We start from the raw sequence: 27,216 nt of genomic DNA on the forward strand, positions 1-27,216 counted from the left end.
CAAATTTGGATCAATCATCCTTATGAGATCAGACAAGATCACAGAAACAGGTGGTAAGGCTGCAGGCAAAAATATACACTTCTCCAATAACAACAATGGAGTAGTCAGACTCAGAGGGTTTGTCTCCACTTACTGGGGGATCGATGCGTGGTGATCGATCCACCAGGGGTCGATTCAGCAGGCCTAAATCGACTGCCGATCGCTCTTCCGTTGACTCCGATACTCCACCCGAACGAGAAGCAGAAGGTAAGTTGATGGGAGAGTTTCTCTCGTTGACCCAGCGTGGTGTGGACACCGCAATAGGTCGCCCTAAGGTACGTCGACTCCAGCTACATTATTCACATAGCTGGAGTTGCGTAACTTAGGTCAACTTAGTCCCGTAGTGTAGACCTGCCCAGAAAAATGTATATTTTACCTACAGTCTTACCATCTTGATCTGTGATCTTGTTAGATGACCAATTGATCCAAAATTGGGCCTGGTTAGCAGGGATGGCATGTATTTTAACTTTGTATTTCCTGGTTTTCAGAGAGGTTAAATCATATTACCTTCAGGGCCCACCCAAGATCCCAGCTCAGAAGGGCAGGGAAAGTGGCCTAGACGCCCCGCAGAGGGGCAAGACCCCCCACCAGATGTCAGCACACAAATGGGAGGGTAGAATGTGCGACTGATGGGGTCCCCCACTCCACCTGCTATCCATCCCCATGTCCCCCACAGTGTCCCACATGCTTCTCCCACTCCCCCATTCCCATCCCCTCCCCTGACCTGAGGGCACCCCCACTCCTAACACCCATCCCCATAATCCCCCCCATTCCTCACCACAGCCCCAATCCCCTCTCCCCTCTCCCCCCCCACCCCTCCCAGCAAGCATTCACATCTGTAATTTTTTATTTTGGAAAACAGTTTGAGCACCTTCTGAATTATCTGCCATACTCAAACTACACAAGCACAGAATAACCCCCCACCCCCACCCCGACAGAGGCAGATATTAGCAAAATCTGCATCTTTCATGTTCAGAATTCTGCTAAGGGTAGGTTTCAAACTTACAATGCCTGGGAGTAGGTCAGGTTTGCTGCCCAAAGAATATCCCCACGAGCCACTAAGCTCACATGGAAGCTGGCTGGCTGAAAACTCATCTTGGCTAGTGTCTGGTCTACATCCCAGCTTGTAACCAGTCCCTTGGGAATGACTCCTTTAGCATGCCAGACCTCAAGGATCCACACGGTTCCCCAGACGCAGGCCTGTGGCCTTCATGACTTGCAAACTGGGTCTTTGGGCACCAGCAATCCTTCTCTATGGCTTCCTGAAGCGAGTCCAGCCAAGCCAGATGGCGAGGGAAGGCTTAGCTTTTACTCATTCAGGACACAATGCTCTCAGTAGGTATTTGCACTGACACCAGGCAACCTTTTCAAAAGAAGGTAACAATTTATTAGTCACCTGATATAGAGAATCTGAAAATCCTTCAGTTAGCATAGAGAAGCCAAGGATAAGATGGAGTTCAGACTGGCAAAGATCATGGCTCCCTTCAGCCATGATGCTGTAGCTATCATCTTTCCTTCCTCTCCCTGTTTCTTTGTGCCAATCCCAGGTCAGAGCCCTGTGTCTCTCAGGGTATATCTACACTGCCATTAAACACTCGCTGGCCCATGTCAGCTGACTCTGGATCACAGGGTTCGGGCTGTGGGGCTGTAAAACTGCAATATAGACATTCAAGCCTGGGCTCTAGGGGTATGTCTACACAGCAACTAGACAAGCGCGGTTGGCCATGCCAGACTTGGGCTTGCGTGGCTCGGGCTGCAGGGATGTTTCATTGCTGTGTAGACTTCCAAACTCTGGCTGGAGCCTGGGCTCTAGGACCCTACCTGCTGCACCAATGCAGCGTTTTAAGTGTAGATTTGCCCTGAAGCATGCATAAGGACGGAGGAGGGGGTGCAGGGACACATGAGGATGGGGGGCTGGTTGAGTCGGAGTGGAAGGGTGGCTGAATGGGGATGCAGGGACACATGGGGACAGGGACAGATGTGCATGACTGAATGAGAGAAGCTAGAGGTCAGCCATGGTCTGCAGGGGGGAAGCTCCCTAACAATCCCTCCCCTTCCAAAAAAAAACCTCCTGTTCCATACTTCTCCTACCCACACCCAACAACCCTCCAGGTTTGCTCCCAGACTCCTTCCCAGCAATTACTTCCCTCTCCCTCAGCTCCTCTGTTACCCCTGACTTCCCCAAGCCTTTGCACTGCTTCTGAGGGGTGCAGGAAATACATGTCTGTAATTTAAATGAATTATTACTCAAAGTTCTGAACTAATATGCCTAGTAAGGAATCCATTTGTCAAAAAACATTTCCTGAATAATTTTTGTCGTCTGTGTTGTTACAGACATGCTGACTGGTATTTTGAAATAAATTACCAAAATAATTGAAACTGGCATGATTACATTGTGTTATTTTGGCAAATAAAATATGCAGAATTTTGCAGAATTTTAAAATATTGTGCACAGATTGTTTAATGTTTTGGCACAGAATTCCCCCAGGAGTAACTGTAGCAATAACAAGAGGAAATCTCCTAATACATCAAAACACAAAAAAGATATTTCATCCATTAGTCTTTGATGATACAATTATTTCTTATATTGAAATAATGTACACTCCATGTGCCTATACATGAGTTTATTGTACACATTTTACATCAATACTACAATATTCAGTGCTGACAAAGATTTCTTGTTTTCTTGTCTAGTTTTACACACAGAAAAGATATACAATGGGACCTGTACTCAGCATATGGCAACATACGAGTGCTATGTTCACTTTAACTTTTGCCCTGCTCAGAAAAGTTATTGGCAACTTGCTTTCATATAGTTTTTCTCCCATCCCTTCTCACTGTCACAGGATACTTACCTAGCATTACTGCTTATCTGTAATCCTACTCCAAAAATTAAACAAAAACAAAAAAAACAAACATGACCCACAACAAATAAGAGCTTTACAATTTTACATGTTTTCAATAAAATTTTAGAGTATTTCCTATACTTATTCTCCAGATCAGGAAATGTGCTTACATTTGGTGAATGAATGAGTCTTCAGCTGCATTGAAATAAAACTGAATAGGGCAATCACAGACACAGAAGAAATTGTAATTTTGGCCTCTTGAAGCAACTGCATTTATAAAATTGAGTTTTCCTTTAAAATGCCACGTGAATTCTTGCTTCCAATAACAAATAAAAGATTCTACCTCCCACCCACCCTAACCTCCTTAGTTTTTCTACAAGATCTGTGTACCCTGTTCTGTGGAGATAAGACAAGAAGAACTAGTTCTCTCCATACTCGTCCTTTAGGTACTCAAACATTTAAGTACTTTTTTTGTTTTTAATACACACACACAAATGCAGTGCAGAGTCTTAACATTACATTTCTTGAGGGGTGAGAGTAGGCAGGAACAATTACTATTGGAAGCATGTCACTACAGATTGTGGGGAAAAAAATCTTAGATATGCTGAAATTGAAGGTTCCTCTGCTTCTAGTGATTTTTGGGGGTCTGCACCAAGCTGTTTAAAGCAGGAAGAATAGCCACAGGCCCACCCCTTCTCACCAATGAACCAATGGCTTCAAGTGTTAACAGTCAGCAAGTCTTTAAAGAAAAAACCCTCTACATTCAATATATGCAGGAAAGTAAGACTGGCAACATAGATACTTTTAAAACATGAAAAGAAATATCTAGTGCTCATGTTCGACAGTGTTTGACTGAAATAACTAAGATGATGAGAAATAAGCAATGAGAAGCACCACTGTGTTGATGTTTTAATAAGCAAGGGGAGAAGGGAAAGATACAACTTTTTAAGAAAAACTGTAGCAGGATGCTTTCACCAATATTAGTAATTCAGTGATAAATACACTGTGGTTAACAGGAATACCTTATTTATACTTTTCCCCTGAAGAGTAAAGTTCCTAATCCAACAACTCAGTAATAGTTACATAAATAAGCAAAACATCAATTAGGACTTCAAAACAAAGAGTCTTTCTGCAGATGGAAACCAAAAGAAATAATAAAACTAATAGTGGAATGTGCAGCAAACGGTTTCATTTTGTAAAACAACTATGACAGAGGGCAATAGCTTTATCATTCTATGATTGGAAAAAGAGAACATAAGCACTTTTAACTGGAAAGGGTTCTATATAGATAGAATTTTGTTTTGTTTGCTGAAACATCTGTTTGAGAAGATTAAAAATTAGGCTCTATGGAAACTAAAATTTCTTATATTTCAGTTCAAGATAATAACTTCAGTGACCACAACCAGGGAAACTCAATTGATAAAACCAACTCTAATCTCAAATTTGGCCAGAAAGCAACTCACCGCTCTAGGTGCAATGCTAACTCAACTTACTCCCTGGAAAGGCTCATGAGCAAGCTATCTGCAGTGCACTGCCAAACCACACAAAGTTACTATAAATGGTGCTGTAAGACTGAGTGTGTTCAGATAAGACAATCCAACTGGTTTCCCTCTGCTATACATGTTAGATTCAAGCTACAGTTAGAGGCCAGTAGTTTGTATCTCTCCAGCATGCCAAGGCCATTTATATGGGAGAGAAGAACTAAGATGAGAAATTAGTAACATAGAAAGCATAACATGAGATGGTGCCATTTTAGACCACGTGGATGAAGTCTTTTAATTCAATTTTATTAGTCAGCTTTTTAATTTTTTTAATGCAAGTAATGTTTATCGTAAAAGTTTGGTGACACCAAATATATAGGGTAGGGAGGCAGATATGGGTCTAAAAATCAAGGAGCCAAGAAACATGATGCTTTGATTGTTTTCCTGTAACTAAAAGATAAACTTATCACTGTTTTCCAAAGCCAGAACAGTTAAGTTGGACAACTTTTGAATGCAAGACTGTCTATACTACAGAAAGTGCAGTGACTCACATCTGCAGTTAGAAGCACTTGTCCAACTAGTGTGGATTCTGCTGAGTTCAACAGGTGCAGCAAAGCATGCCAGACACCTGACAGATTGAGAAGGGGCAACTGCATTTAACACCCAGTGTCAATCAGCAGTTTTTGTAGTGTAGACACTGCCCAAGAATCTAAATGAACGTTTTATCTGTTCCACTGTAAGTGAAATCAATGCTTACAAACCTACCCGTAAGTTTAATCAGTTAGTCACATCAGAATCTAGCAAAAAAAAAAAAAAATTGTTATAATACAGACAAAAATAAAACTAAAATTCCAAATGTAACACTTCACACCAAAATAAATGCTGTCAAGACGGGCCAGATGTTCACCACTTTACTACTAAGAACTCAGATTCAGAACAGCAATTCACCTGTTGTCAAACATTTGTGATTCTGGACCCTGAACTGTTAGCTCTAGAGTGGAAGAAAGGGTGAAAGATTAGTTAAGTTTACATTGGACTTGAAAAAAAATAGAACAGTTTGCTGAAATCATGAGCAGTTTATTAGCAGTCGGAAGGGAAACCAATTATCAACAGTATTGTAACACTTCCTCACCTTCCCCTACTACTACACCCCTTCCCCTGAAAAGAGAGAGGAAACATAAAGATCCAAGGAGAGATGGTGGCCTCAAGAACAAAAGTAGTGCTCAAGGAAAATGAGGTGCCAACTGGCCAGTTTGCTAAGGGCTTGTCTTCACATACAGTGCTACAGCAGCGCAGCTGTACATTGTGCACAGCACAGTGGTGCAGTTGCTATATGAAGATGTTATTACGCCGACGGGAGCTTCTCCCGTTGGCATATTTAATCCCACCTCCCCGAGAGGCGATAGGTATGTTAGCAGATCTCCTGTCGACATAGCGCTGCCTGCACAGGGGTTAGGTCGGTATAACTATATTATTCAGGGGTGTAGACTTTTCATACCCCTGAGCAATGTAGATATATTGATATAGGTCTGTAGTATAGACCTGGCCTAACACATGCACTACTAACAAAAGTTTCAACATAAACAGAGTTCCAAGAAAAAGTTACACTGAAAGTTATGAAAGAATCATTACTATTGATCTGGGTGCCTATACATTAGATTAACATTTTATTAAACCCATCACCATCCTCCTAAGAGAATCCATGGCACAGCAATATTATATCTGGTTGAGGCTGTTAAATCCTCAGGGTTTTCTCTTCTCCATTTTGTAGTTACATGCTATCTGCTCATGTACAGATGAGCCATTCAGAAGTAGGCTTCTTATTTATTTTTAAACCATTCTTTCATCGTTTTCTGCACATGCTTCTTCTTCATCTTAACAGAGGCAGGGCAGATTTCAGCGAGAAAAGGACAAGTGACATATTTTCTGCTTTTCAATAAATATTAAGAAACAAAAAATCCGTATCCAATTCATTGAACTAGTGACCGGGGGGGGGGGGTGTCTTAATGTTTTTGTGCACAATATTTACTGCCAAGGGCTAATGAGGGCAGCTTAAGCAAAGCACTCTGAAATTCTTTGATGTAAGATGCTATTAATGTTGCATTTTGTATTTCTATATTTTCTTCTCTATAGCATCTTCCAAATGTCCACCTACAGTTCGACCAGCTGAGACAGCTGGACTCTTCAGATATACTTCGCTTGGCTACACTTGCGAGCTAGAGCACATTAAAGGAGCCCCGGGCGCACTAGCTCACACTACCCGTCCACACTGGGTAAGGCACGTAGAGAGCTCTGACTCCGTGGCTAGAGCACTCCTGGTTCTCCACCTCGGCAAGTGGAATAAGGTTTGGTGCACCCCCACTGGAGCGCCGTGGGGCCAGTGCGGACACCCTGGTCTTACAGTGCGCTCTGATCGGCCTCCAGAAGTGTCCCACAATGCCTGTTCTAGCCACTCTGGTCATCACTTTGAACTCTACTGCCTTGCCCTCAGGTGACCAACCATCAGACCCGCCCTTTAAATTCTCTGTTTGCTCAGCCAGGCGTGGAGTGCTCTCAGCGAATCTTTCCAGGTGACCATGCCTCCATGCACCAGGAGATCCCCAGTATGGAGCAATGGCGAGGTGCTGGACCTCATCAGTGTTTGTGGGGGAGGAAGCTGTCCAGACCCAGCTGCGCTCCAGCTGTAGGAATTACAATACCTTAGGGCAGATATCAAGGGACATGATGGAAAGGGGCCATGACCAGGATGCACTGCAGTGCAGGGTTAAAGCGAAGGAGCTGCAGAATGCCTACCGCAAAGCCCGCGAGGCAAACAGCCGCTCCTGTGCTGCCCCTGCGACCTGCCATTTCTACAAAGAGCTGGACGTGATACTTGGGGATGACCCCACCTCCATTCTGAGGACCACCTTGGACACTTCAGAGCCCAGTGCAACAAGGCAGGAGGAGGAGGAGCAAAGCAGGAGTGAGGGTGCTGAGGAGGAAGACACCCTAGCATCCCTAGATGCATGCAGCCAGGAGCTGTTCTCAAGCCAGGAGGAAGGTAGCCAGACACGGCGGCCGAGGCTTGGGGAAGGACAAACACCAGAGGAGGCTCCCAGTAAGCGGCTTTTATTTTAGGAAGGAAGTTAGTTGGTGCGGGCTCTCGGGGCGAGGAGGGTTAGGGCAGCATGCATGCCTAGATGCGGAATAGGGCGTTGAGGTGCTCTCTCACATCGTGGTAATCGGCCTCAGTGATCTCTTCAAAGGTCTCATCCAGAACTTGAGCAATGTGCTTGTGCAGGTTTCTCAGGAGAGCCACTGTGGCCTTGTCCCAGTCAGGCTAACTTGTCCGCGCCACTGTGCCGTGAGGGGTGGGAGGACCATTGCTGCACACAGGCAAGCTGCATATGGGCCAGGGTGGAAGCCGCATTGCAGTAGAAGACCCTCCCTTGCTTCCCAGGTCACTCTCAGCAGCGAGATATCTTCCAGGACGAACTCCTGTGGAAAATGTGGGGACAATGTTCAGTATAGGGGCCCCCTGCTACTGTTGGCTCTCCCCAAGGCACAGAAACCCATAGGACAGTACAGCCGTGGAACAATCACGCTTGACAATGTGCTTACTCACGATTTTGGGGCTCCCATGGGTTATGTGCGCTCACTTTGGGACGGGCAAATTATGCTATTGTGTAGACTGTGCTTGCCCTTAAGTATGGGAAAATCATTGCTCTGCCTAGTGTGAACAATGCTGCCTCTGTTAAGTGCTGCATTTTGCCTTTACAGATGCAACCTTGAGATCTCAGCCATCCGTGTTATCACCGGCCGAAAGATTCCAAAGAATCAGAAAGAGGCCACGTAGAAGCAAGGAAGACATGTTGCATGAAGTAAGGCAGCATTCAAGTAATGAAAATCAAAAAGTGCAGGAGTGGTGGGACAGTGAAAGGAGGATCCACCAGCAGAATGAGGAGTGCTGGCACAAAAGCGCGGTGCTCTGGCAGCAAAGCACGGATTGGCTGTTAAGCATAATGGAGCGCCAAGTGGACTCAATCCAGGCGCTCATAGCCATGCAGGCGGAGCACTACCATGCCCCCCTGCCCCCTGCAGCCCTTGTCCCAAAACTTTCCCTTGTGCCCCCATGTCACCTCCAACCCACTTTCCCCAACATCCAGGTTCTTACCACCACCACCTGCCTCCAACACCTGTAGCTTCACCACCCAGCCCTGAAAACTACGACCCTCACCCACTGCACTCAACCCCCATCACCATGCAGTATAGCCAGCCTGAAGTGCAGCACTCACTGCACAGCACTCCAGACAGGAAGGCTGAGTATGATAACAGGACATACGCAAATCTGTGATTGTACTGTTCCCCACCCCACCCCCTTTCTCTTTCTGTTTCCCAAGTAGTTGTGTTTCTTTTCAATAAATGGATTTTTTGGCTTTGAAAATATTCTTTATTATTGCATAAAGTAAAAGATAACCAGGAAAGAAACAGGTACTGCAAGTCAGCATAGCAAACACAGATTCCTACTAACATTGGAACCACTGCACTTCACTCCCGTGCAGGGCACCAGACACTACTGGTGGCTTTCAGCCTCAAATTGCTCCCTCAAGGCATCCCTAATCCTTGCAGCCCCACACTGGGCCCCTTTAATAGCCCTGCTCTCTGGCTGTTCAAATTCAGCTTCCAGGTGTTGAACTTCTGAGTTCCATGCCTGAGTGATTAGTCCACCCTTCCCTTTACAAATGTCATGGAGGGTACAGCACATAGATATAACCACGGGGATGCTGTCATCAGCCAGGTCCAGCTTCCCATACAGAGAGTGCCAGCAGCCCTTTAAACAGCCAAAAGCACACTCCACAGTCATTATGCACCGACTCAGCCTGTTGTTGAACCGCTCCTTGCTGCTGTCAAGGCTCCCTGTGTAGGGTTTCATGAGCCACAGCATTAAAGGGTAGGTGGGGTCTCCAAGGATCACAATGGACATTTCGACTTCCTCTGCGGTGATCTTCTGGTCCGGGAAAAAAGTCCCAGCTTGCCGCTTCCTGAACAGGCCAGCGTTCCGAAGATGCGTGCATTATGCACCTTTCCGGGCCAGCCTGCGTTAATGTCAATGAAACGTCCACAGTGATCCACAAGTACCAGGAGAACCATAGAGAAATACCCCTTCCAATTAATGTACTCGGAGACTAGGTGGGCTGGTCCCAGAATGGAATATGCATGCCATCTATTGCCCCTCCGCAGTAGGGAAACCCATTTGTGCAAAGCCATCCACAGTGTCATGCACGTTACCCCGAGTCACAGTTCTTCTGAGCAGGATGCGATTAGTGGCCCTACAAACTTGCATCAACACGATTCCAATGGTCAACTTTCCCACTCCAAACTGGTTAGCAACTGATCGGTAGCTGTCTGGAGTTGCCAGCTTCCAGACTGCAATAGTCACCCGCTTCTCCACCGTCAGGGAGGCTCTCAATCTCATGTCCTTGCGTCACAGGGTGGGGGTGAGCTCATCACACAGTCCCATGAAAGTGGCTTTTCTCATCCAAAAGTTCTGCAGCCAATGCGCATCATCCCAGATTTACATGACGATGTGATCCCACCACTTGGTGCTTGTTTCCTGAGCCCAGAAGCGGCATTCCATGGTAGTGAGCATGTCCGTGAATGCCACAAGCAAACTCGTGTCATATGCGTTACTCAAGTCGATATCATCAGAGCCCTCACGGTCACTTTGGATCATAAGGAATAACTCGACTGCCAAATGTGACGTGCTGGCGAGACTCGTCAGCGTACTACTCAGCAGTGCGGGCTCCATTCCCGCAGACCAAAAGGGAAGACAGAGCGCGCAGTACAAAAACGTTGAAAGATGGTGCCAAATGTGGACAGAAGCAAAGGGATTGCTGGGATACGAACCGATGCATGACGGGGCATTGGGATAGGACCCAGAATGCCCCACACCCCCTGTCCCCTTCCCACAAACCACAGTGCCAGAATAGGAAGAGGTGCTCTGTGGGATAGCTGCCCATAATGCATTGCTCCCAATGCCACTGCAAGTGCTGCAAATGTGGCCACGCCAGTGCGCTTGCAGCTGTCAGTGTGGACAGACTGCAGCCCTTTCATAGAATCATAGAATATCAGGGTTGGAAGGGATCTCAGGCAGTCATCTAGTCCAACCCCCTGCTCAAAGCAGGACCAATCCCCAGTTAAATCATCCCAGCCAGGGCTTTGTCAAGCTACTGCGCTCTCTGAAGGCAGGTTTAACTCAAAGTGCTCTACATCTGCAAGTGTAGACATGCCCTTAGTATAGCTTGACATACTCAGTGAGTATATCCCCTCCCTGCTTCTCCTCTCCTATTTGCTTCCATGGGTCAGACATACAGGGCTTTTCAGACCTTTATAAAAACACAAACAAAAGCAACATCCCAGAGCACAGCCCTTCTAATGCAGCAATTCTGCCTGTGCCCGCACACACACCCCTTAGCCAAACCCCAATGGAAATCAAGGGGCCAAGCCTGAGGGTGACCAGATGTCCCGATTCTATAGGGACAGTCCTGACATTCGGGGCTTTGTCTTATATAGGCCTGCATTACCCCTCCCCCATCCTGATTTCTCACACTTGCTATCTGGTCACCCTGGGCCTTCCCCAGCCCCAGGGACAAGGAGCAGAAAACGGAAGAGCTGAACGGAGATGAGGCTGTGGCGGCTGCTTGTGGTCCCCGCTCTCCTGCTACAGCGCCGGCCTTGCGCACGCGCATCACAGCCCCCGGCTGCGGGGCAGGGGCTGAGCCTCAACCCACCGCCAGCGAGGTCCGTGGGGAGAGAGCGGCCACCGGGGGTCCAGGGCTGGGCGGAGCCGCCCGCCCCGTGGCAGCTCCTCCTCTCCCTGCAGCGCCGGGAAGGGGGGGGGGCGCAAGGGGGCAGTGCCCGGCAGCGGCGGAGGGGTGGGCGGAGAAAGGAGAGCGGCTGCTCTGGGAGAGCGGCTGGAGACAGGAGCTGCCGCCGCCGCCGCCGCTTAGCGCCAGCCCCGCGCCATGTGCATCCCGGGCGCACACGCCGGGAAGACTGGCAAGATGTCACCTTCCAGGGGGAAGTGAACGCCCCCCCCCGGGGGGGGTGTGAAAATTCCCACCCATCCCCAGCAGCAATGGGGGCGGCACCGGAGCCCAGCGGGGCTGGGAGGGGAGCTGGGGCCCGGGAGCAGCGGTCTCAGTGCGGTGTGCTGGGGAGAGCGAGAGGAGCTCGGACGCTGGGCGCCCACCGAGCGGGGCCGCAGGGCTGGGGCAGGGGGAGCGAAGGGCGCGCCAAGGAGAGGGCGGCTCGGGGAAGGGGTGGCTGGCAAGAGGGCGCTAGGGCAGGGCTGCAGCGAGGAGCTGGGGAAGGGAGAGGGGCTGAAGGAGGAGCTCCCCGGGGAAGGGCTGCGCTCGGCAGAGGCGCACACGACGCCGGCCAACAAGGGGCAGCCCCAGCCAAGGCCAGAGCCGTGCACGGCACAGGCAGCAGCGATGCCCCGACCCCCCTCCCTCCTTCCCCTGCACCGACCCCCTTCAGCCAGAGCAGCACCAACCTGCCGCCGCCTCCTCCGGATTAGCTGGAGCGGCTCCTGCCCGGCTCGGCTCTGGCCGCCGCCGCCTCCAGCAGCAGCAGCGACTGCCCTGCTCAGAGCCTGCCCTGGGTGCTGGCACCGCCGCTGCTCCCCGGGAGGCGGAGCGGGGGTAGGATCGTGGCGGCGGGCTGGGTCCCTGCGAGTCTCTTTCATTGAGTGCGGCAGATGCTGCCGTCTCCGCTGCTCCTCTCCCAGCAGCCGCTACTTCCTGTGCAGCGATGGTTCAGTTCCTCCCGGGCCGCTGGGGGCAGGAGAGCTGGGCTCTGGGGGGGGGGCTCGGCCAGGCGGTCGGGGCCGGTGGGGGGGTTCCAGCTCTCGCCCCCCGCCCTAGCCCAGCGCGGCTGGGCTCTGTCTCCGGGCCCAAAGCAACCCTGCTGCGGCTACCGCCCAGCCCCGGCCTCCCGCTCCCACCTGGGGCAGGGTGAACCCGCCGCTCCCCCACCCCAGTCCCGCGCGCCCTCCTGCAGCCTGCCTGCCCGCCCCGCCTTCAGCCTCACGCGTCTGTCCTGGAGCGGGAGGGCTGCGGCTGCCCGGCGGCTTCACCCCGGCGTCACCCGTCCCTCCCCCGGGAGGGTGACGGGGACACGGTCGCAGACCTGCTGGCTGGGAAATTCGCCGCGGGATGGGTTTGCAGCAGTAGGCATTAAAGTCCCTGCCTCGGGGGCTGAATGAGCAGGATTTATTTACCCTCTTAATTTTTCGATGTCTCGTTCATTCATCTCCCTCGCAGCGTGTGCCAGCCCCAGGCATGGGCCCAGGAGTAGCTGCACCTCTCTGCAGTGCTTAATTTGTAAAGAAAGAAGTGCTGGGGCTCAAGGGATTGTTTTACTTTCATAACTGACAGGGAGAACCCAGAGGTGCTGGGAGTCAAGGACTATAAACTGCTGAGCCTAGAGGTGCCAGGGCTCAGCCCTGGCAAGCCCTGACACAAATTAAGCATGGGCTCTCCGCTATTCCTCATTAAGAAAGAAATTGGTTTAGACTTACCTCAGTCACCCACACAAATCTGGTGTCCACTCATATTTTATTGTGAGGTGGGGGGATTTTTTTTTACCTCTCTAATAACCAAGTTGAAAATAAAATGATGTATTTAATATATATCTATAGCCCACATCATTCAAAGTGATCAGCTGTTTTCCTTTGATTGTGTCCCACTGTTTGCGGTGTTGTTCTAAGCCTGTTGGCTCCAAGGTATTAAAGGGACAAGGGGTTTGAAGTAATATCTTTTATTGGACCAACTTAGTGACAGAGAGACACTTTCCTGCTTACACAGCATTCTTCAGATCTGGGACCCACTCACCCAGACCTGAAGAAGAGCTCTGGGCACAGCTTGTCTCTTCCACCAACAGAAATTGGTCCAACAAAAGATATTACCTCACCCACCTTGTCTCCCCTGCATTCTGGGTATTGTCTCCTTGTAATGACCAACATTTGAACTCTGGCATGTTGCATTTAGGACCTGACCCAAAACCCATTAAGTCAAGGGCTCTCTCTACACTGTCTTCAATGGCCTTTGGATGAAGACCTTAAAAAGCACAGGTTTCAGAGTAGCAGCGATATTAGTCTGTATTCGCAAAAAGAAAAGGAGTACTTAGTCTCTAAGGTGCCACAAGTACTCCTTTTCTTTTTAAAAAGCACAAACACACAGGTCTGTTTGAAACCCAGGATTATAAACAAAGGGGGGGCGGGGAACATTTATGGAAATATGGAGACGACATCATGAGGACTCCTTAACATATGCTTAATAACACAGAAAACTATAGGTGCCACTGAAATAAAAATAGTAATAATAAAGGTACAATTCTGTATCTAATTTAAGTCCACAAAAACAAAGCCATTCAAGTGTAGAATTGAAGATCCATGTACATTACACCTTCCTGTGATCCATGCACCACTAAATTCCATGGCAGTTCTGCATCTGGTGAGCAGGATCAAGCCTGTGGTATTTTTAAACAAATGTATGCCTTGGATTGACAACATTTGTATTACTATTTTATATTTAAAAGTGTATTATATTTTAAATGATAAGATCACACAGGCCAGATATATATTGTAAATCTTATATTTATATTGGCTCTAAACTACTTAAGATGTTTTTAAAAAAGAAAGGACAACATTTTTAAACACTGGTACCTAAAGTTAGTTTATATTTAGGCACCAAATAAATGTTGATTTTCAAAGATGCTAAGAACTTGCAGCTCCCATAGACTTCATTGGGAATTGCTTGCGCTCTGTACATCTGAATATCAGGCCACTTACTTAGGGCCCTAAATACAGATTTAGGAAGCTAATATTAGGAACTAACATTCACAACATTTTAACGTAAAAAAATTAAAATTGAAAAATGTTAGTCATGGTGCATGCTGGAGCATCACAACAGAAGAGAAGCCAACCAGAATGGCTTTGGGAGATCTGAAATGAAAAATAAATATGGATCATATTCTGAATTCTCCCCTGCTAGCTTAGCTACTTGTGGCATTCAGAACACAAAAATAGATTTGTCTCGCTTAAAAAAAGATTTGCAAGACACCTCTAAATATTTGTGTTCTTGGGTTGTTTGACATGCCATTTAGATTACCTCATTCCTGTGCTGTACCACTGCTGGCCTCACAAGCAATTTCCTATTTTACATTTATTCCAGCAGGCACAGAGTCTGACCATAAGAAGCATAGGTATATTTCATATTTTTAAAAATAACTTTTAGGATGCCTCTGGACACTTTTCCCCTTTCTTGTGTCTCACTAATTAGTCTTTTGATCAGACTAATCTGATGGGCTACTCTGTCTGCCCATCCTGGTATATCACAAAATCCTTGAGTGAGATTGTCCATGCTGCCATGGACCTGTAAAGGGCTGCTGTAACACAGAGCAGCCGCCACAGTTCCCTAGGCCTAGATCACATCAAGAGCCATTTCAGGCCCCAAATGCTCAGAACTGGAATGAGGCAAATGTGGTTTAAAGCTGCCTTACCTCCTTCTAATCCCCAAAGGCACAGCACATCAACTCAGCCTTTTCCCCTATTTCCATACCAGCTTCTGCATATGCCTGAGTAGTGTTAAGAAAAGTAGTTTCTTTACACATGCATCAACTTCCATTTGTTTCTTTATTGTATATGATGGTTTACAAGGCTGTGTCCAAAATAAAAACTATATTCATTCAAACAAGTGATATAACTAAATTTATTCCAGAGTTTAATTGCAAAAATAGAAAAAGACATTGTTTCCTCAATTAGAAGAGTTCATTCAGACTGGATCATTAAAAAGAAGATCTGAAGGCTGCCTGGCCCGGTTCTGGTCTGAAACAACTATCTTGTAATTATGAAAAAGCGCAAATTTCTATTCTTTTTAAATACAATCAGTACTACTTTGCAGTGCTTATGTGGTCATCACGTCTATTAAAGTCAATGGAATTTTGCATGTGTAACAACTGGAGGATCAGACTTAAAATCTGAACGGACACTATATTCATGCAAAAAGAACAGGAGTACTTGTGGCACCTTAGAGTCTCTAAGGTGACACAAGTACTCCTGTTCTTTTTGCGAATACAGACTAACACGGCTGCTACTCTGAAACCTGTATTCATAGAGTATCGTATGGTTAGACAGACATAGAAAAGACAGACATAGAAAAGAAAAGAAGATTGGGTTGCAGGGAAAAGAAAAGATGGCAATTATATAAATGACACGAAAAAAAAAGATGAAGGATGCATTTGTGTGGTTTGACATAAGAGCCTCTCTGTCTTCCCATTCTACCTACACTCTGACATCTTAGTGACACTTAACATCTTGTTTCCTCTCACAGGAGACAGTTCTATCAAGTGCTGACCGTTACCTCTAAAGGGAAATTAGGAGCAAATATCCTGGTATTCATTCATTTTATCCTCATACTTGTAAATGAGCCTTTCAAGGGAAAAGATCTCAACCATATATATGTATATATAAAGCAATCTTTCAAAGAAGACACTTCTGGGCCTTTCCACTGTCTGAGCAAAAGACATTTGACATACATCAAAGTTGCTGAAATCCATTTATCAGCCATCTAAGGAAGTCCAGACAGGCATTTGGAGGCATGCTGGAGAGAAAATGTCTTGCATTGATCCTAGTATTTGTTGTTAGTCTGACTGAATACAAGAATATTCTTAGGAAATGTGAACTAACTCTAGTGAGGACCCAGCTCACTTTGTTTAATTAAACTTGAGTCCAACATAACTTATAAACTGAAATTATCTCAGTCTGGCTTCTCACGTAGTTAGTTAAAAAGTCTCAGGGGGACAATTTTCTGTTATTTCTCCAAGACACGGAGCCCGGTCTGAGTCATGTTTGACTCATAAGCCCCCCTCAGTTGCAGTTGAGCATAGTTAGGCCTCTGTATTGAATGGGGCCAAGTGGGGGTGACAGAACTTGGATCGCAGGGGGAATTAGTGCCACAATATTTCCATTGTGGGGACTCCACCTCTGCATAAACTCACACACGCCTGACTACCAGGGGAACGGGGGGTGAGGCGCAGATGTGAGAGCAGGAACCAGATGAGCTGGAGCAGGCACCACGGGGCCTGGTGTCAGGCCAGGGAGCAGGGAACTGGACCTGGATGGGTGGAAACAGGCTTGAGACAGGTAGAAATCCCCAGGACACCTGCTTCCCAGCCTGAAGCCAGCTACCCACCACCCTGAGTCTCATTACTTTCCCTCACTGCTCCTCTGCTGTCCCATTCACAAGGAGCTTCCACCCCCTGGGGCTAAGCCAACCATGGTTAGAACAAGGGGGTTTATGCTTTCTGAATCAGGTATTGAACACAGTGTGACCCTCTCCACAACAGCCATGTTATATCAGTTGAGGGACAGTCAGAGGAACTGTATTTGATATTGAAGGCCTGACTGTGGTCTCATTAACATATGTAAATCTGGGGTAACTCCATTGAAGTTAATGTTGTTACACTGGTATAAAACTGATTATTGAAATGAGTGGATAATCTGGCAACAAGTATGAGACACAGTAAATTTTTGAGTGCTGAAACAAACATTAGGTTGTTAAACTCAACCTCCTACTTATTTTGAAGCCTTTCCAAAACAGTTTACGGGCACATTGTATTAATCTGAAAATGATCCAAGAAAGATACTGAAAATGGCAAATCATTTACATAAAGTGTCAATCCCTTAAATCCAAATCTACTTGAAACTACTCTTAATGTGCTGAATAGTTTATCTATATCATATAATAAAATAATAATAATTGTATTTATAATAATTTATGCTAGTTTTATTTACTGTGATAGTGCTATGCTGATGACCCCGCAGTAGCAGATGAGTAGGGGCCTTTGCTATAAAAACACATTTTCAGACATTTATACCTGCCTGGAAAATAAGTACCCTTGGAATTGAAGTTTCTCAATCTATCTCTCAGGTAAAAAATGGTTGTTTCGTTTCCCTCTCCCCACACCCCTCCACTTTTGAGGCATGAAAGTATAAAAAATTGGTTTTTTCCACTAACAATTTTTCCAATGGTTTTTTGACTTTGTTTATAAAACTTCAAGCTTGCCATGGATACAGTTCTCAATAAAGCCAAGTGCCTTTAATGTGGTAGAAGAAATTTGGCTAGAAGTCATGAAGTTACAATCTAACATCATGAGAGAAGATTTTCAGAAATGACTAGTGATTTTGGATGCTGATCTAAAAGTCAGGTGCCTTCAAGGTGTCCCAAGTTGAGCACACAGAACCACACTGGAATATGATTTTCCCTTTTTTTAAAAAAAAAAATGAACTTAAGTGTAGAATTCCAGATATACAAACATTTAGCATTTTGTACATTGAAATGCTACGTGAACAAGTTAAGAATTTTGTCTGACTAGTTCACCTTAACCATGATCATTCTGGACCTTCTCTGCACCTTGGCCAGATGTCTCCTCCCCTGAAACCATCTACCCACCACTAAGTTTATTTGAATGTGCAACGTTTTCCCTGTGCAAGAAGTGTAGAATCAGGTTCTTTGATATACTTAATAAAATAGATTTGGGGAAATATTGAATAAATGCTTTTGTGGGTTCATAAGGGAAGGTAGGCAGCAGCAAGGAGACTTCCCTGCCTTTGCCTCCCTGAAGCAAGGGCCAGCCACGACTGTTTTACCAGTGCACTCCAAGCATAGGGATTCCTCCTTCCCAGCGCTCCCTGGCAGCCTCATGTACATTGCTCTATTTTCCCTGCACTAGCATACTTGCACCCAACTCAGAATAAATACTGCCTTAGACCTTACTCCTCTTCCAGCAGCACGGGAACAGCACATTTATAGCCTCAGGACCCCAATGATGTCAGGAGTTCCAGATCCTGTGAGCTCTTTTGTGGAGATCAGAGATTAACTGTTGGGTGGGGGAGATGTGGGAAATGGCAGCAGCTGAGTAGGGACTTAGATAATGGGTAGACCCCCTGTGGCATCTTCACAGCATCAAGCTATAGCGACAGCACCATGTTAGGGCTGGTCTACACTAAAAAGTTAGGTCAACCCAGCTACACTGCTCAGGAGTGTGACAAATCCACACTCCTGGGCAATGTAGTTATGTCAGCCTAACTCCTGGTATACATAGTACTCTACTGTCTATCGGGGAGGTAGATTACCTACGCTGACAGTAGAACCCTTCGCATCATAGGTAGTGTAGACACTGAAATGCTACAGCACTTGCATCCACATTATATTAGTCTATGCATCCACATTATAATATTGCTGTTACTCTTGTCTTCTCTCCACATTTCCCTCCTGTTGTTTGGTACGTTCATTTATTGTATATTGTCTTTAATCAGACTGTAAACTTTGGGATCAGGGACCATCCACCTGTGTATTTGTTCAGCACCTACCACAAGGGGACTCCAATCTTAATTATACTTCTGTAATATAACTTCCCCCTAACCATATTATTATGCATTTTTTGTATTCCTTCAGTGACTTTTAATAATGCCCTGCCAGTATTCATTTTTAAGTAATCAGAACTTCCACTCTTGGGTTGTATTTAGACTGCACTTTTTTATGTAATCTTGGATGCACATATGTAGCATTTTGGTATTATTGTGTGCAGTGTCTTGTGTAGTCATGTAATAGAAGAACCTACTTTAATGCACAGGACCAAAAGTTACCAAGGGTTTTTGGGAAATTTTAACCTTGCATTTCCTGATTATTATTTTTTTTGATAGACACCTTGAGCCTGATTCCCATTTACACTAAGACTCCTTTTCACCACTTTGGGCAGTGTAAAGGGGTCTTAAAGTACATTGTTAGAATGGTGGAAAGAAGTGAATAGTATGAACGAGAATAAGGGCGCTCAGATTTAATGCTGCATTAATATAGATTTTTTAAAAAAACATACAATTGACATACATTCTTCCTTTTTAACATTGCGAATAGACTAGTGTACAGTTTTGTTATGGACACTAAAGAGCATATTGTCAGCAGGTGGTCCCCACTCAAAATATGCACACACATACTTAATATTTGCATGTGCACTGAGTGCGGGCACACTAAGACACACATTCTTTGTTCACCATCTTCATCCTCCACATGATGAACATTTGGCCCTGTTGAATAGCTGTAAATGCTAAACTGTTTCTGCTTTTATTGGCCAGAGTTCTGGGCAAGCTGCCTTTTCATATGTAAATACATAAAACGTGAATAGAGGAACTAATGTTGTATGCCAAGTTGCCTGCATAGGCCAACACCCTGGCCTGAAGCTTGTGTGGCGGAATTAATTCTTCAGTCCCCTTGCGACTACATATTTGTAGTCTAGTAAACTGCTATTATATGGAAGGGAATATGCATTTCTGCTAGGGTTTCACTGTACTTTAATTTTTTTTCTTTAATAGTCTGTGGCTTTGCCATTTTGAAAATTGAAAAATGAAAATATATCATTTATAATATGCAAAAGATGCTAAAGATTACTTCATATCTTAAGTGGTAACACAGAATGTTTTACGTCTAAAATTAAAGATGAACTAAATCACAGCTTCTTGGAAAACGCAGCCACATCATGCCTCCCCAAAATCCTGGCGATAGTGATCAGCCTTGCAGCAGGCCCTGAAATTGGCAGACTATAAGGGGAAATTAAGTCTAAACTTGAGAGCCTCTTGTATAAAATGCCCTGCTGCCATTAGCCTCCTCTTTTTGAACCTAAGGGGCTGATAGCGCCTCTACTGATCACAGCTGAACAAGAGCAGTTGTATCTCAGTTAAGCAGGTTCTAGTCAAGCCTTGCTGGATACATCAAAACCAACAGCTTCAGCTTCACCTGGAAACTGACAGGCAGCCAGTGCAGATTTTTGAACATTGGTTTGTGTGCTCTCACAAAAGATACCGTTTAACAAACTGGCAACTGCATTCTGCACTAGGCTGTTTCCAAATTATCATAAGTCATAGTCTTACCCAGAGCATAATCCAGTAACTGTACCTCAAAGTGACAAAAGCATGAGTAACAGTAGCAAGGTCTATGTTGGAAAAAAAAAAAAAAAAGGTTGCAACTTCCTGGCCAAGAAAGATGGAGAGAAGGTAGCCTTGCCTTGTCTAAAATCAGCTGAGTATCTAACAAGTTTCCCAGATTGCAAACACAGGTAACAAGCAGCAGGAATATCCCCACATAGTCCAGGGGACTAAAGTAAACTCCAGCATGTTATTGCAAACAACTAACATCATTTCAGTCTTATTTGGATGCTGCATCTCTTAGTTAGGTCTAATTCATGCCTCAATCTAAGACAGACACTGGATAAAGTATGCAGCGACTGCACCATCTCATTCAGACAAGGTGCAGACACAGGACTAACTAGGCTGCATAAAATGAAGCATTCTGAATGCACCGTAACCTGAGTCTCCTTTCTCACAGCAGGTTTACTACACATTAACTTGAGTTTGCGTGCATTGAAATGGCCTTTATATCCATGATGCAGATGTCACCTTCTCCATTTAAAAGCTGGCGTGGGGCCAGGATCGGTCAATTTGCTTCTATATTTGAATATATCAGTGTTCCAATGGAATGATTAGAGTGGCATTACACCGTGCCTCATGCAGCTGCTTGGAGTCATACAGGGATCCTTGGTACCCTTGCCACCTGGGGAGAAGTGACAATGCAGCAAACTCTCGTCAGCAACCACTGCACCAAAGATGCGTTCATGGATATTGCTCAGCAGATGGCCATAAAGGGTCAGAGCTGGGATACGGTGCTGCACCAAGAACTAAGAGCTCACTAACCCTTATACAAAGACCAGGGACACAAACTGAACCTCCAACAGTGCCCCAGTGACCTGTCCATTTTATGAGGAGCTGGACAGGATTTTTTCCAGGCATAGAATCATAGAATATCAGGGTTGGAAGGGACCTCAGGAGGTCATCTAGTCCAACCCCCTGCTCAAAGCAGGACCAATCCCCAATTAAATCATCCCAGCCAGGGCTTTGTCAAGCCTGACCTTAAAAACTTCTAAGGAAGGAGATTCTACCACCTCCCTAGGTAACGCATTCCAGTGCCACTGCCGCACCGCACACATGTGTAGACAATGTTGACACTGTAGCCGCAACCACTGAACAGACTGTGGACCCTTAGAATACCTGCGCTCTGAGGAGGAGATCACCACAAACAGCCAGGATGTCTTCTCCACACAAGACCCTGAGGGCACCCACTTACAAACCCAGTTGAATTCCCAACCCAAAGCCAAGCCTGGGACATAGGCTGATGATCCTTTCCAGGGGTCCTCAATATGTAAGTATCTTAATTTGTAATTGATTATTAATTATTATCATCATCATGCTTTACAGCTACAGTTACTGTTGTTCCCAGTGCCTGCCATTTTTGGTGTATGTGAAGTAGAAGCCTTTCTAAGCTTCTAGCTGCTGCCTCTCTGCCTTACCCAGTGCTGTCCCCTTCCCTTCCTCCCTCCCTGCCCACATTTTCGAAATAGTGACTAGGCCAAGTGTTCAGCTTCTAACTCACCCATTCTGATGCCCCAAATGTTTGATTGTTTACAAGCCCATGCCGTGGAGGGCACACACGCACCCCAAACCCGCCTGGTTCTTCCCTTTTCTGGGCCTGCATCTCTCCTAGCTGACCACTGTTGCTCCTCCTTTCCACTCCCCTGCCCCTGATGGCATGCTCAAGATGGCATCCCCATGCCACAGTCACAACCTCCCCCCGCCCTCACTTCACACAGCAGATTCAAGTTATCAAACCATGGAGAAGTGCAAAGTTTAAAAGTTTCACTAGAGAAAACAAGGTTAAGTTAGTTTTGCACAGTTTACATGATATACACGTAGCGATAGGGATTGCATGGCCGTAAAGCTTTTAAGGCACCCAGCTGAGGTATATCAAGTACCCTTTTCATTATTGCAATCAAATAGGCAAATGTTGCGTAACAACACTTCATAGGTATAGATACTGCACAGAAAAAGACTGGGAGCCGTTCAGGTTTCAACAATCAATGCAAAACTGGATCCATTTTCTCTGTACTTTCTGTGTGTCAGCAGAGGAGATCATTTAAGATAAACAAAGTGTTCAATTTTCCATAGTAAGGCAGCCTGATCACTGGTGCTGAGATAGCTCGAGATCTCTTTCCATTCCTGCCATGCTTCTAGGGGAACCATCTTGGTGAATAACATCACAGCGTATGTTGCTGGTCTGCCCTTTGCCTCTTTGAATAAACCCGTTCTCTGCCATCTAGTAACTGGCATCAGTGTACATCACTGAGAAATAAGACTGCCTAAAGAGGTGCAGAAGGAATTACTACCCAGCTCCTCTGCAACACCCCCTAGGACATTCCCACTCCAGAGCAGTAAGAACAGCAGTGCATGGGATCCAAGCTCATTCGAGCCCTCTAATGCAGGAGAGGCCTTTCTCCCATGGCACTCCACCACACATGCCTGTGACCAGAAGTGAGAGTGTGCTGCCCCCTCCCCATTGCACTGTTTGTAAATATTCCACAGTTGAACATCATCACTTTTAAGTTGTATTTTATGTTGTATCTGTTAAGTTGTTTGCTGTACAAACCGTGCTAGTAAAATGCATGCAGAAAATATGATTGTGAGAACCTTTCAGATTTACCACAGAAAACATTAAACAAGTACAGTACCTAAAGCATCTCCAGTGCATGAAAAAGACCCCCACATTTCACACAACAGCACTGGATTAAGTTTTAAAAAATTCATACAAGCATCTCCAATACGTATAGTTCAACAAATTAAATAAAACCCCCAGAATTACAACTGACAGCCAGAAAAACATTTTCAGGCCCTTCCCCCAAAGTAAGGACAAAAGGCCTCCCTAATATTTTGGGTCCTAGCGGTTGGCACTTTGCAACGAGCACCATGGTGGCTGCTGCTCATACTGCCCAGCAAGCCTCTGCACCTCAGCTTCCCACCCAGCATGAAGGCTCTCTCCCTTGCTCTCACAGATACTGTGCAAAATACACCATGCCGTTATCTGAGGCAAGTCGTGCTCTGCAACCTATAGCCTTGTTTTGGGACTGCGCCATCTACCTTTCAACGGCCAAACATATGCTCCACTGTCCTTCTGCAGCCACTCAGGCAATAGTTAAACGGTTCCTTTTTTCTATCCAGCTGCCCTATAAATGGCTTTATCAGAGATGGAAGCAGAGGATAAACTGGATCTCCCAGAATGACAGGAGTCATCACAACACCATTAATCTCCATAGTGTTCCTGGGGACAAATCTTTCAATATTCATTAAGGCAAAGAGACGTGAGTTCCAAAAGATCCTAGTACCATGGACCTTTCCAGGCCATCCTACCCTAATGTTTGTGAAGCTGCCATGGTGATCAACCAGGCTTGGGAGCACTGTGGAGAAACACGCCTTTCTGTTTATAAACTCTGAGGCCTGGTGTGGAGGGCAAATAAAGAGCACATGGGTCCCACCAATTGCTCCAATACAGTTTGGGAACTCCACGCATGCAAAGCCACCAGTAACCTCCTGAGCACTGCCAAGCTTTATGACCTGCTGCATCAGCACCTTTTGCACAGTAGCACACACCTGCATCACAACAGGCCCAACAATCGACCTGCCCAAATTGGCTAGCCACAGACCAGTAGCAGCCAGGGTGGCCAGCTACCAGATGGCCATGATGACCCATTTCTGACTGGTGGTGGGAGCTTACATGTTGTGTGCTGCTGCTGCAGCTCCGGGGTGAGCTCAGCACAGATCTCTGGGGAAATGGCCTTTGTCATCCTAACATTTTGGTACCAATTATCCCAGGCCTGCAGAAGAATCCTTCCTCCTCCCCCCCCCCCCCCAGTCACTGCTTGTTTTCTGAGTCCAGAAATCATGCTTCACTGTAGGAAGCTGTTCCAAGAAAAGTTTGTGCAGGAGCGGAGCAGTTGTTCAATATCTTCCTCCTCCTCTCGCTGCTGCTGGCGCAGCGGCTGCTGCAGCATCAGAAACTGCTTGGCAGTGGGACAACTAAAATCCAAATCCAAAGCCAGCCGGCGCTGAGATCTCAAACCCCCAAGAGCCTCTGAATATTTGCCATTGTCAGCATCACGATACAGAGCATTGTTTTGTCCATGCTGGCTGATGGAAGTCTGAAAACAGCACTTCCTCTCAAAATGGTGCTGACTTGCTCAGAAAGAGAGGAACTATGGAACGACACATACAGAATCGTGGGAGTTTTGGAGTTTGTCCTCAAGTCCCAGAAGTCTACTGGCTTTTACCAGGCTACCACTATGGATCCCATAACGTACCATGAGAAAAATCCTAGAATGCACAAAGCCCAGCAGCGAAGCAAAGGACCAGGGGATTCCCACCCAGAATGCTGCGACCATCCTTTGTTCAAAGTCCCTGTCATGTGTACTGAATGATGTGGATTGAAAAAGGAAACAGGAGTCCGTGTGTATGCTTTCTTTGTGGCTTATGTACTGAGCACCAGCTAATGCACTACAACTACGTGAGCAGTAAACTCCCTGTGTAGACAAGGGGTTTGTCGATGTAAGCAGTGTCAGGATGAGCTCCACCCTGACATCTGGTGGTGAGGTGTGGCAAGTTGTGGAAAAGAACTTCAGGGGCCGATCTCATTTGCATAGGCACACCCACCACGCCTAGAATGAGACCATAGCTGCCCAAATGGTCACTTTGGCTGCTGTGGGATCCCCAGTGTCTCTGTTATTGGGGCAGGAAGAATAAATTGCTATTACCCTGATTATGGGAACTGTGCTTGGAACTGTACGTGGCCTTTTGTTATGATGGAGGGATTCACCATCAACTAAGTAGCACTCGCTAGGCAAGGGTCATGGGTTCCAAAACTGTGTGAATGGAGAGAGGCTGGGGACAAGTATTAATACTTGGTGGCATGGGCCCCTTGGTGAGGGCCTTACATGCTGATTGCACTTCCTCCTCTCTCCACTGTGGAATATCAGAGCTAATTTTGATTTCATTAGAAGTCTAGTTATAGGCTGCTGAGCTCACTTTGGGCTGACAGTGCACCAGCACTGGGGCTCCCCTACTATAAGCTGAATTCACCTAAGAGCTGAAATCACTGAGTGTTGTGTTAAGTAGTGGGGGAGCCTGAAGATATATTGTGGAGCAATTTGCGGGACGGCTGGTGAAGCAGTTCGACGCGGAGCAGTGTGTGGATGGCAGGAGCTGCTTGTGGGCCGTGGAGCTGAGTGAAGGAGTTCGTGGGGCGGCTGGCGGAGCGGAGCGCAGCTGAGTGAAGGAGTTCGTGGGGCGGCTGGCGGAGCGGAGCGCAGCTGAGCGAAGGAGTTCGTGGGGCGGCTGGCGGAGCGGAGCGCCGCTATGGAGCTATGGGGCGGTCAGCTTCAGATCACGTAAGGTGCCTCTTACCCCTGTCACATTTCCACCCAGATTGGGAGGTAAAGCTCCGCCGATAAACTTTCGAACTCTGGGGCTGCCCTGACCAGGGACAGAGACTTTTGGGGCATTGGACTTTTGGGACTTTGGGTGATTTGGGGTTGCTGGACTCAAGAACCAAAGGGAAAAGGGCATGCCCCAATTTGCCTGGGGTGGGGTTGTTTTTGCTCATGGGTTGTGTTATGAATCCTGTTGGTGGTGTTTCCCCAACATAATGCCACATTGTTTCTCTCTGTTATTAAAAGACTTTTGCTACACTCAGACTATGTGCTTGCGAGAGGGGAAGTATTGCCTCTTGGAGGCGCCCAGCGGGGGTGGTATATATTGGTCCCAGGTCACTGGGTGGGGGCTCGAGCCGGTTTGCATTGTGTTATTGGAATGGAACCCCTAGATATTGAACCCGGCCCTTGTTGCTGCCAACTCTGACGGGCAGAAGGGTTACATCTACATGTTCCTATATGCTTGTGATGTTTTTTTATATTCATCCTTCATAATTTGGCCTAGTTTCCACTTTTTGTATGACTCTTTTCTGAGTTTCAGGTCATGGAAGATGTCCTCATTAAGCCTGAGTGGTCTTTTACCATACTTCCTACATTTCCTACACAGTGGGATAGTTTGCTCTTGTGTATTTAACCTGTCTCTTTTAAAAACTGCCAACTCTCCTGAATTCATTTTTCCCTTAGACTTGCTTCCCTTTGGGAGCTTACCTACTAATTCTGTGAGTTTGCTAAAGTCTGCCTTTTTATTCTGCTCTTTTCCATTGGACCATTCCTTAGAATCATAAACTTTATTATTTCATGATCACTTTCACCCACCTTCAAATTCTCAACCAGTTCCTCCTTTATTTTTCAGAATCAAATCTAAAACAGCCTCTTCCCTAGTCACTTTCTTCACCTTCTGTAATAAAAAGTTGTCTCCGGTGCATTCCAAGAACATGTTGGATAATCTGTGCCCTGTCATGCTATTTTCTCAACAGATGTCTGGCTAGTCAGGGCCGGCCCAAAACATTTTGGCACCTGAGGCAGGGAGCTCAAATGACACCCCCACTTTGGTCCCCTCGCTTGGGCCAAAACTTTGAAAGGTCTCAATTCCTGCCTTCTTCCTCTTCTACTCCTCTCATGGTACTGCTCTGCTACCTACCCCAATAAAGGAGAACTTAAAACGCCTTGTTCAAAATTTTAAGTAACACTTAACTTTCAAATGCCTGAACAGCAAATGTAACTTTTCTTCTCTGCATAGTAAACACTGACATTTTTATCTGTTTGAATAATCAAAGTGGTGCTTTCCGTGCCTTCTTGGTTGCAAAGATTTGAACTGCTTCCTGAAGGTCCACAGTTTGGGCCAGCTCATGCTCTACTGAGATGGTTGCAAGGCCAACCAGCCTCTCCTGTGTCATTGTGGAGCGTAGACATGTTTTTATTAACTGCAGCTTGGAGAAGCTGCG

The 27,216-nt window shown here is 46.2% G+C and overlaps 1 protein-coding gene across 2 annotated transcripts in view; it reads right to left on the reverse strand.

Annotated features, from left to right (window-relative positions):
• AGPAT3 (1-acylglycerol-3-phosphate O-acyltransferase 3) overlaps nucleotides 1–12,648 on the reverse strand; it is a 132,983-nt gene extending 120,335 nt beyond the window's left edge. Inside the window, exon 1 of one of the 2 annotated variants that reach the window (XM_084611966.1) lies at nucleotides 12,630–12,648. The gene's annotated coding sequence lies outside the window, so the exon portion shown is untranslated. Of the gene's footprint in view, nucleotides 1–11,903; nucleotides 12,386–12,629 lie in introns of those variants that run through there. The other variant, XM_084611965.1, reaches the window with a different exon arrangement.
• Nucleotides 12,649–27,216: the final 14,568 nt, after the last annotated feature.

This window comes from Lepidochelys olivacea (assembly GCF_965140295.1).
Source record: "Lepidochelys olivacea isolate rLepOli2 genome assembly, chromosome: 1".
NCBI lineage: Eukaryota > Metazoa > Chordata > Testudines > Cheloniidae > Lepidochelys > Lepidochelys olivacea.